This window comes from Marmota marmota, unplaced genomic scaffold, assembly GCF_001458135.2.
Source record: "Marmota marmota marmota unplaced genomic scaffold, marMar, whole genome shotgun sequence".
NCBI lineage: Eukaryota > Metazoa > Chordata > Mammalia > Rodentia > Sciuridae > Marmota > Marmota marmota.
Window position 1 is genome coordinate 5955856 of NW_026000316.1, and position 8516 is coordinate 5964371.

At 37.0% G+C, this 8516-nt stretch overlaps 1 pseudogene; it reads right to left on the reverse strand.

The window, feature by feature from the left end:
• Positions 1 to 7827: 7827 nt before the first annotated feature.
• Positions 7828 to 8003, reverse strand: LOC125614493 (annotated as a pseudogene).
• Positions 8004 to 8516: the final 513 nt, after the last annotated feature.

Here is an 8516-nt window from a genome sequence, read left to right on the forward strand (position 1 = left end):
CTCTCTCTCTCTCTCTCTCTCTCTCTCTCTCTCTCTCTCTCTCTCTCTCTCTCTTAAAAAAAGTGAAATTATATTATTTGGGCCCTGGTAAAGTTGAGAGGTCTATTAGATATTCCAAGTGGCAATATGGAATAATGAGTCAGATACAGTGTATGATTTCTGAAGTTCAGAAAAGATGTATTCAAGTTAAAGTAAAAGTGTACTAGATTTTGGTATAAATCCAATGCCTTAAAAGGAAAGAGTGATTTGAAGGTGGAGCTATAGATTTGAACAATATTTCAAATAGATGATATGTGTACAGATAGTATGTTAACTCATAGTACTATATGAGATAACTCAGAAAAAAAGCATCCAGAGGAAAAAGAATAAAGAAAGAGTTCTGAAACACCCCAACTTCTAAAATTGTATAGAAGCAAAAGAGCCTGCAAGAGAGACTGAGAAAGGGTACTAAGATAGAAGGAAAACCAGACAATATTTCAAGTAGAGCATTGTCATCTATACCAAGTGTTTCTGATGAGTAAATTAAATTAGATCAGAGATTGCACCATTGACTTGGGTAAAATTTAAGTGTCTTTGGTTAAAGCTTTTTCAAAACAACAAATTTGAGTTACTATTTGGAAGAGTATTTCAATATAATAGTTTAAATAATAAAATGAAGATTAGGAAGTTGAGTTAGTGGATATAGATAAGTGTTTGGAGGATTGTTATCATTGAAGGAAAATAGAGAATGGAGGATTTTTGGTTTTGAGTGATAATGAGGTATGTTTGAATAGCAGTTAGTTTGGTTCAGCAGAAAGGAAGAAATTGATAAGTAGAGATAAGACAGAATTATAGGAGTAAAGTCTTTGTGAAGGTGAGATTCAAGGAACCTGTGAATTCACTGGTAGGAAACACACAAATGCTTTCATTTCTTCCTAAAATGGGGATTAGGGATTAAAAATTAAGCTCATAGGGTTGTCATGAAAATTAAATAAATTGAAATGGGTCTGATGATTGAAGCAATATTTTTTAAGAATACAGTGAGATGACTGAAGGGGTCAGTGGGGCAAAAAGTTAAAAATTTTGAGGAGAGAGAAGATACAAAATGGTTATTTTTTTATCCCAATGAAATGCATTCTGTTATCAGTGAAAGGAGTCTAGGTCTAAAATCCCCATATCACCGAACTGTTATGAAGACAAATAAGATAATATCTAAAAAATAGTTAAAATAAAAAGCAGTATGTGAATGGTATTATTATTTTGTTGTCACAACTAGTTAAAATGTTCCTTCAACTATTGGGGTAGGGAAGGCTACAAGACATCATATAACATTTGACTTTTGTCCTTGAATCATAGGCTCATTTTTCAGTGTTTCATGCACAGTGACTATATTAGATGTCTTTCCTTATTTTTGTACATTGCATTTTAATAAGTTTGAGGCAAAAAAATTCTATAATTCAGCATGAATTTAGGTAGTGAAGGATTACAACTCTCAAAATATGGAATATACCTCTTAGCCTTTGGGGTTCTCTCATACTCCAAATGTGATTATTTAACAGGCTAAGTTTATTTTAAAACAAGAGTTAGGTATTCATGTTTGTAGCAAATAAATGGCATGTAAAAATACTGGCAATCTTACCATTTTGACAACATGAAATTTTCCCATCCAGCTGGTCATTAGGCCTTTCCAACTGTCAACGTCTCTTGCAATCTGCTTTAATAGTAGCATATAATTAGCTTTATACAGATCAGAGGCATTGGGGGGTAATATTCTAATACAAATATCAAAATCCCAAGAAAGTTAACTCAAAGAGACATATGTCCCTACCATCCTTCATGGCAGTCTTTAGCTCTGAAGGCAGTAGCAGTTGATTTGTGTAAGGCACTTTGAATGATAATATGGAAATATTGTAATTAAATACCTACTGGAGTTCTGGAAAATAAATTCAGGAGAATGATATAAATAGCAATATGTCATTAATGTACATTGTTTGTCTTCACATCTGTAGCTTAATAATCATTTCAAAGAATTGTGCCAAATAATTGGAGAAAAATGATTTCTAATGCTTAGGTGAGGTTTTTGAGGTTTGGTTATATGAGAAAGTTTAAATCAAGAGTTTGATTTGTGAAGTAATACACTGTGTTATTGATCTAGGATTTGTCTTAATTTAATGTATCATACTGAATTATGTACACAGTCTCACACCTATACAGAGACACATACAGATTTTCTAGGACAAAAGTATGTCACTGTTTGAGTAAAGAAGATTGTGATACTTAAATGGAATTTGAGGCATATTTCATCTTTTAAGTCAAGGAATTTCATTAGGGACTTCAAGATTTTAACACCTAATGTTTTCATTTTTTTTTAACAAGAGTCTCTTTAGCCTTGGTAGTTCCACACCAACATAGCAAATGCCTCAGTCTGGCTGGGCACAATTCAGGAGCCACTTTTCAAAAGAAACAAACTTTATTTTTAGAACACACACACCACATCACACAGCTCCTCAGGAAAAACCCTCAGAGCCCAATTGCCACCACCGGCTTCCCCAAGCCTCTCAACCTCCCCCATTCCTCCTGCTCTTGAGGCTGATTGGCTGGGTGGCCTGGGCAGAGCCAAAAAAAGTCCCCCAATGAGCAGCTCCGTGGTCTAAAGGGTGGGGAAACAGCCCAATGAGCATCACCGCAGAGGAGCCAATCAGTTGGCAGCTAGAAGTTTGCTGGGGCTGCTATGAGCCAATCATCAGCTGGCAGCTGGAAGTTTTCTGGCAGCTCGAAGTTTGCTGGGGCCCCTTGGGCTGTGCCTCTCAACAAGCAAGAATTCTGAATTCATCAAATGTCATCAGACAGTACTCAGTAGGTAGGATAGTCAGCTGCTCCCCAGATTCTTATTACATGGAACTATTTATAGTTCAGTGACAAAACTATTATAAATAGTCACTGGAGAGGAAGTGTCTACAGAGAAATTTTCAAAGAATTCCCAGAAAGAAAGGAGGATGTTACCTTAGGACTAGCAGGGTCTTGACATATCTAGTGTAAAAGAATTTCAGCATGTGTCAGTCAGAGACCTAGACAGAGGTTTATTAAGGAAAGTAGATACACATTCAAGGGAGAATGTGGCCATCTTGAGAGAGACATATTTTGAGAGTTCCCAGCTCCTCTTTTAAAGGATACTTGAGGAGGGGTAGGTATGAGAAGGTATGTAGGAATGATATATCAATCTGGTGATTTCAAGACAGTTTCTGGTGGTCTGGTAATTCTCAGGATCTTTAGACTGACATGGTCTCCATTACGTGATCAATAGATAATTCTGGAAAGTCCCAGTAACTATAGGTTTCTCAAACTATCATATTTCTCTTTAATTAATGTATTCATAAGGGATTAATTAAAAGTGCATAGATTTACAGATTTTCCAGGAATTTCATGGTGACAGGCCTGGGAAAGAGACCAGCTTAGGGAACAATTGGCCTGGAAAAATATGTGGAGTATCTGAAATAAAATTTCATTTCCTTCTCCTTCCTCTTTTTCATCTTTATACCCACTTCTAAGTTCTTCTAGTCTACCCTGGGTCTATGTGAAAGTGTTTCCTAAGCAGAGGCCTAATGGCAAAACTGTGAATGAGACAAGGCAGTAGGCAGGATGTGAGTGTTCACTACTAGAGAAAAGAGAATCCCATCTATGTGCCATTTCTAAGAGTTTCACTTGCTTTCTAACAAATGAGAGCATTGCTAGTAATTAAATATCCCTGGTAAGTGAAAAAATGCAATGTACTGCTGGGAGCCATTAGCCAAGTAGGTATGACAATTTCCTTGCCAGCGTACCCCATGTTGCAGTGACATTGAATGTAGGTGACCTTGTTCAAGGACCAAGGCGGATTAGGGCGTTCCCGGTTTAGGTTCCAGGTTTAAGGTTTAAGATTATTCCTGCTGGGAATAGGGCGTATCCTGCTGCCTGAGTTCCCCTTGAGTTCTCACGGGATTCAGACAGTATATTTTGGGAGACAGAAGCCCAGTGAAGGTGAATTTGGGCAGAGAACGTGGATTTGGGCAGAGAACGTGGATTTCCCCAGAACGTGTTTGTATACGGCTGGTGTGAGTTCGGGAATAAAGAGTTGCTGTTTGAATCTACAAGCTGTGTGGTGGCTCGTGATTTTGTGCCCAGCCAGACTGTGGCAATGTACTATGCCTCAGATCTGCCCACAGGAGAATTGCCATTTGCCAGAGCAAGTCCAGAATACCAGTTGTATATTTCAGCTTATAACTTGGCCAGACCCATAATGCCAAATCACATGAGAGTAATGAGTTTGCCATCTCTTGAAGACTCTGGGGTTGGCATTATTATGGTTGCTAATGATAAATTGGGCAATAACCAGAATTCATTGACAGTAAGAAGGAAACTGCAGTCTGGAATTTACATGTTAATATCCTAAGTGAAAAATGTTCACTAATAAAGTCTGAACTAAATGTCAGATGGGATTTCTTTATTCCTTTTGAGTTTTTCATAAGCCCATTGCCTATACCCCCGAGAGTTGACAAGAAATTCCTGACTTGAGTTTCACATTTCCCATCGATTTATTTGTGTCCCTTGATGATTATGCTCTTGTCATAAAATCATACTCATTTTCTGGCTGGGAATCATTAAGTGTTTGTTTACAAAGTCATTTCAGTTGTTGTATATACCACCTATTCCAACTCCTGTTAAGTATTGGAGTGGACCAAGTGAGAACTTGAAAAATAAGCATTCTCATTAAGCTGTAACACCCTATAGGCAGCTTGTTGGGTAACCAAGTGATCAGGTTTTAGGTACGTCAGGGCAGGGAAGGGCAGAGCAGGAATATTTATAGACCTATTTGATGGTTAAAAATTTGGAGACCTAGAAATGATAAATGATTTATAATTGATCATACAACTGGTTATATTCAAAGAGCATTAGGAAAACACAGGTCTTATTTTGTAGCATTTTCCATAACTCTTTTCTGTTTTTGAATATCTGATGGTAACATATTTCCAATTCTGAGTTCTTAGTCACAGTTTAGGAGTATATTCTATGGAGAAAATGACTCTCTCTAGCTTTTGTGATTTCCTTGCAACAAATAAACCCTAATATAAACTGCACAAATATGGTGCATCAGAATGGATGTTTATGTTACTACCCCAAATTCATATGTTAAAATCTTAATTACAAAGATGATAGTATTAGGAGATGGGGCCTTTCAGAGGTGATTTAGATCCTGAGAGCAGTGCCCTCATGAAGAGGATGTTGCCTTTGTAAAGGAAACCCTAAAGATATTCCTTGTCCATTTCTGCCATGTGAGGTTACAGTGAATATATAGCTGTCTATAGAGGAAAGGGATCAAGGGGAGGCAAAGGGGAAGTGCTGGGGAATGAAATGAAGCAAATTGTTACGTGCATATATGAATATATCAAAGTGAATCCCACTGTTATGTATAATTATAATGTACTAATAAAACATTAAAAAGAAGATGGATTGTCTAGGAAGCAGGGTTTGCCAGATATTGAATCTACTGATGCCTTCATCCTGGACTTGGTAGCCTTCTGAACTTTGAGAAATAAATTTCTGTTGTTTATAAGCCACCAAGTCTTGGTATTTTGGTATAGCAACTCAAGTGGACTAAAACATATTACAACACAGGAATGTATTAATGAGGGGTTTAAAATATTCTGCTTTTTAAAAATGTGGGGTTTTTTTTAGTACGTCAGTGATCTGCCCATAACATGTGCTATACGGTGATGATTCAGCTGATATAGGTGTTAATCTGGTTGTCCCTAGTTTTCCCTAAGAAGTCCTACTAGTGCTACACACAATGCTCACTGTTGCTTATTTTCTTTATAGTTTTATATACCTTGAGCAAGTGATAAGCATATTCAGCTATTGAGAAAACTACCTACCTTCCAATCATGTAACACCTATCTTCTCTCAGAGATCAGGGTAATTTCACTACTTTACTTTTGTAAGACTATTAAAGAGTGGTTTAGCACTTGTCTTAATACACCTGGGTGTCAATACAAGAGCAGCAATTTTTGTGAGCATGTGCAAGTTATTTAACCTCTCTTGATCTTTGTTTTTTCTTCTGTAAAATGGGAAACCATTAATACCTACCTCAGAACATTGAGGAGAAAACAGCAATTTAATTAACGATAAAAAATATAGGAAAATGCTAAATGCATAGTAAGTAGTCAATATATGAATAGAAGTGGCTGTAGCTGTTATTGTTTTATTAGAGGATCTTTAGAAATCCCACAGGAGCAAACCGGGAAGGGGAAAGTGTAAGGGTAAAAGAAATTGAAGTTAAAGTGTAAAAGACCGGGCATTGTAAAGTTTCTAAGCTGCAAGGCCTGAGTTAAAATGTAAAGGACCAGGTATTGTTAAGTTCCTATGCTACACCTAAAACCTGAAATTCCCATAGCTGTTAGGACAATACCCGGAACTGCCCAGTAAATATTCCCCCTGACCATCTGGTTGTTTAATAACCTAGGACCCTGTGCGGCCTGGCACGTAGGCATCGCAGGACCTAAACCAATCAGTTTGAATGTATCCCCCCCCTTAGGAGTGACCTATCACTCCCGCCCGACCTGTTCCCACCAATGAATGAACTAATCATGTTTAGGAATTGTTGTTTGATTTTCCCGTGGTGTATGATGATTTGTTAAAGGAGACTGTGATGTATGCAAAGTCCCCGCCCTCCCCAAAAAGTGTACTTAAGCACTGTTCAACCCCTGCTCAGGCTCTGGGTTGCTCTCCCTTCTTGAGTGAGCACAGAGCCCCAGAGCGCTGGATTGGATCCTCAATAAACCCCTTTTTGCTGTTGCATGAGCCGTGGTCTCTTGGTGGTCTCTTCCTCTGACGTTCGCCGGACCCTTACAAAAGGACAAAGAATAAAGAATGAGTAATATATCTCATATGTGTATAGCAAAAGAAAATAATGGCTTATGAGCCAATTTCTTCAACTTTTCCAGATAATTCTATGAAGAATGTAAAGTAACCTTTCTTGTTCATCAACAGCTTCTCTCTTTTTGAACAATCAGGGTTATTCAATAAAAGCTAAAGCATGATTATGCAAGCATTTTTGCTTTTTTTGTGAAATATATGCCACATTCTTAGGGGAATTTAATCAAAAGCTGATGATTCACATATTCCTAAAAAATCAAAACTGATTTTGGAGAAGCGTTTTGATATTCAAAAGCTTTTTATTCTTATTATAACCATAACTCCACCCTCTGGAAAAATAGGTTATTATATTTCTTAAGTAAATTGATTTAGCATCAAAGATTTGGTTTCAGACTGTGAATTTCTGAATTTTTCAGGGGTAATTGGGAGAGATAGTGATGTTTTGAATATTGTAGAATGAACCATTCCCAACCATAAGAAATTATTCCAACAGACACAGAATTTCTGAGAGCCAGGTGATTATATAAGAGAAACTGGATTCCCTGTCTCTTTATTCTCCTGAACACCCACAGAGTATTCAAAAACACCCATCTGAAGAGTATTTTAACTAACATATTGGCATAGAATGTCACAAACAAAATAAGAAACAAAATAATTATAAATGGACAAGCATGGTATATACATGCAAAAAATCATGAAAACTGGTGTTTAGAGCAAGCATCCAGTACTTAGAACCACAAAGGAAGTTGAAGAAAAGGTCAAAATATGTATAATTATGATTTTTGTCATAGTACAGTAGCTTAAAATTGAGTTTTCAACCATAGAAATAATCTTTGCAGGGATATGGAGAAACATTTTATTTTTGATTTAACAGAACCTCAACCACCATTTAATGACTAAAAAGTAATGGAGCTACTACTGCATTTATTTCCTGGGCAATCAGATAGGTACTTTCTGGCACACAGTGAGAAATATGCTTCTGTGAGGCCTTCATCAAGATATTGTTCCACGGTCCTGCCAAGAAGCAGGTCTGATACCTGATTACTTCCCTTAATCTAGCAGCCTTTATTTTTCTAATAATGAACTATAGAAATGATCCCTGAAAGTACAGTCTTTGGCAGTCCATATTCTTTTTTTTTAAAGAGAGAGAGAGAGAAATTTTTTTAATATTTATTTTTCAGTTTTCGGTGGATGCAGCATCTTTATTTTATTTTTATGAGGTGCTGAGGATCGAACCCAGCGCCCCACGTATGCCAGGCGAGTGCATTATGGCTTGAGCCACATCCCCAGCCCCCATATTCTTTTAAATGTTGCTTAACATGTTAGGTTTGGGGGTATAGAATTTTAAAATAACAAAAGCAAGTCACAGGCAGAAATGCAGACAGTCCAGAGCCTTGCTTCTCCAAATGTTAGCCTGATGTTAGTAACACACATAAAGGAGACTGATTTCTCAAGAGAGCATATGGACTCAACCACATTGTAATAATAAATACATAATGTCTGTTTCTTAGTTCCCAGAGATTAAAAAAAAACACAGTTGCTGAAATATTTGAAGTCTGCATTTCAACATAATCCTTCTCTGTAGGCATTTATATATGGAACCTAAGTTATAGTCAGAAAGTGACTTG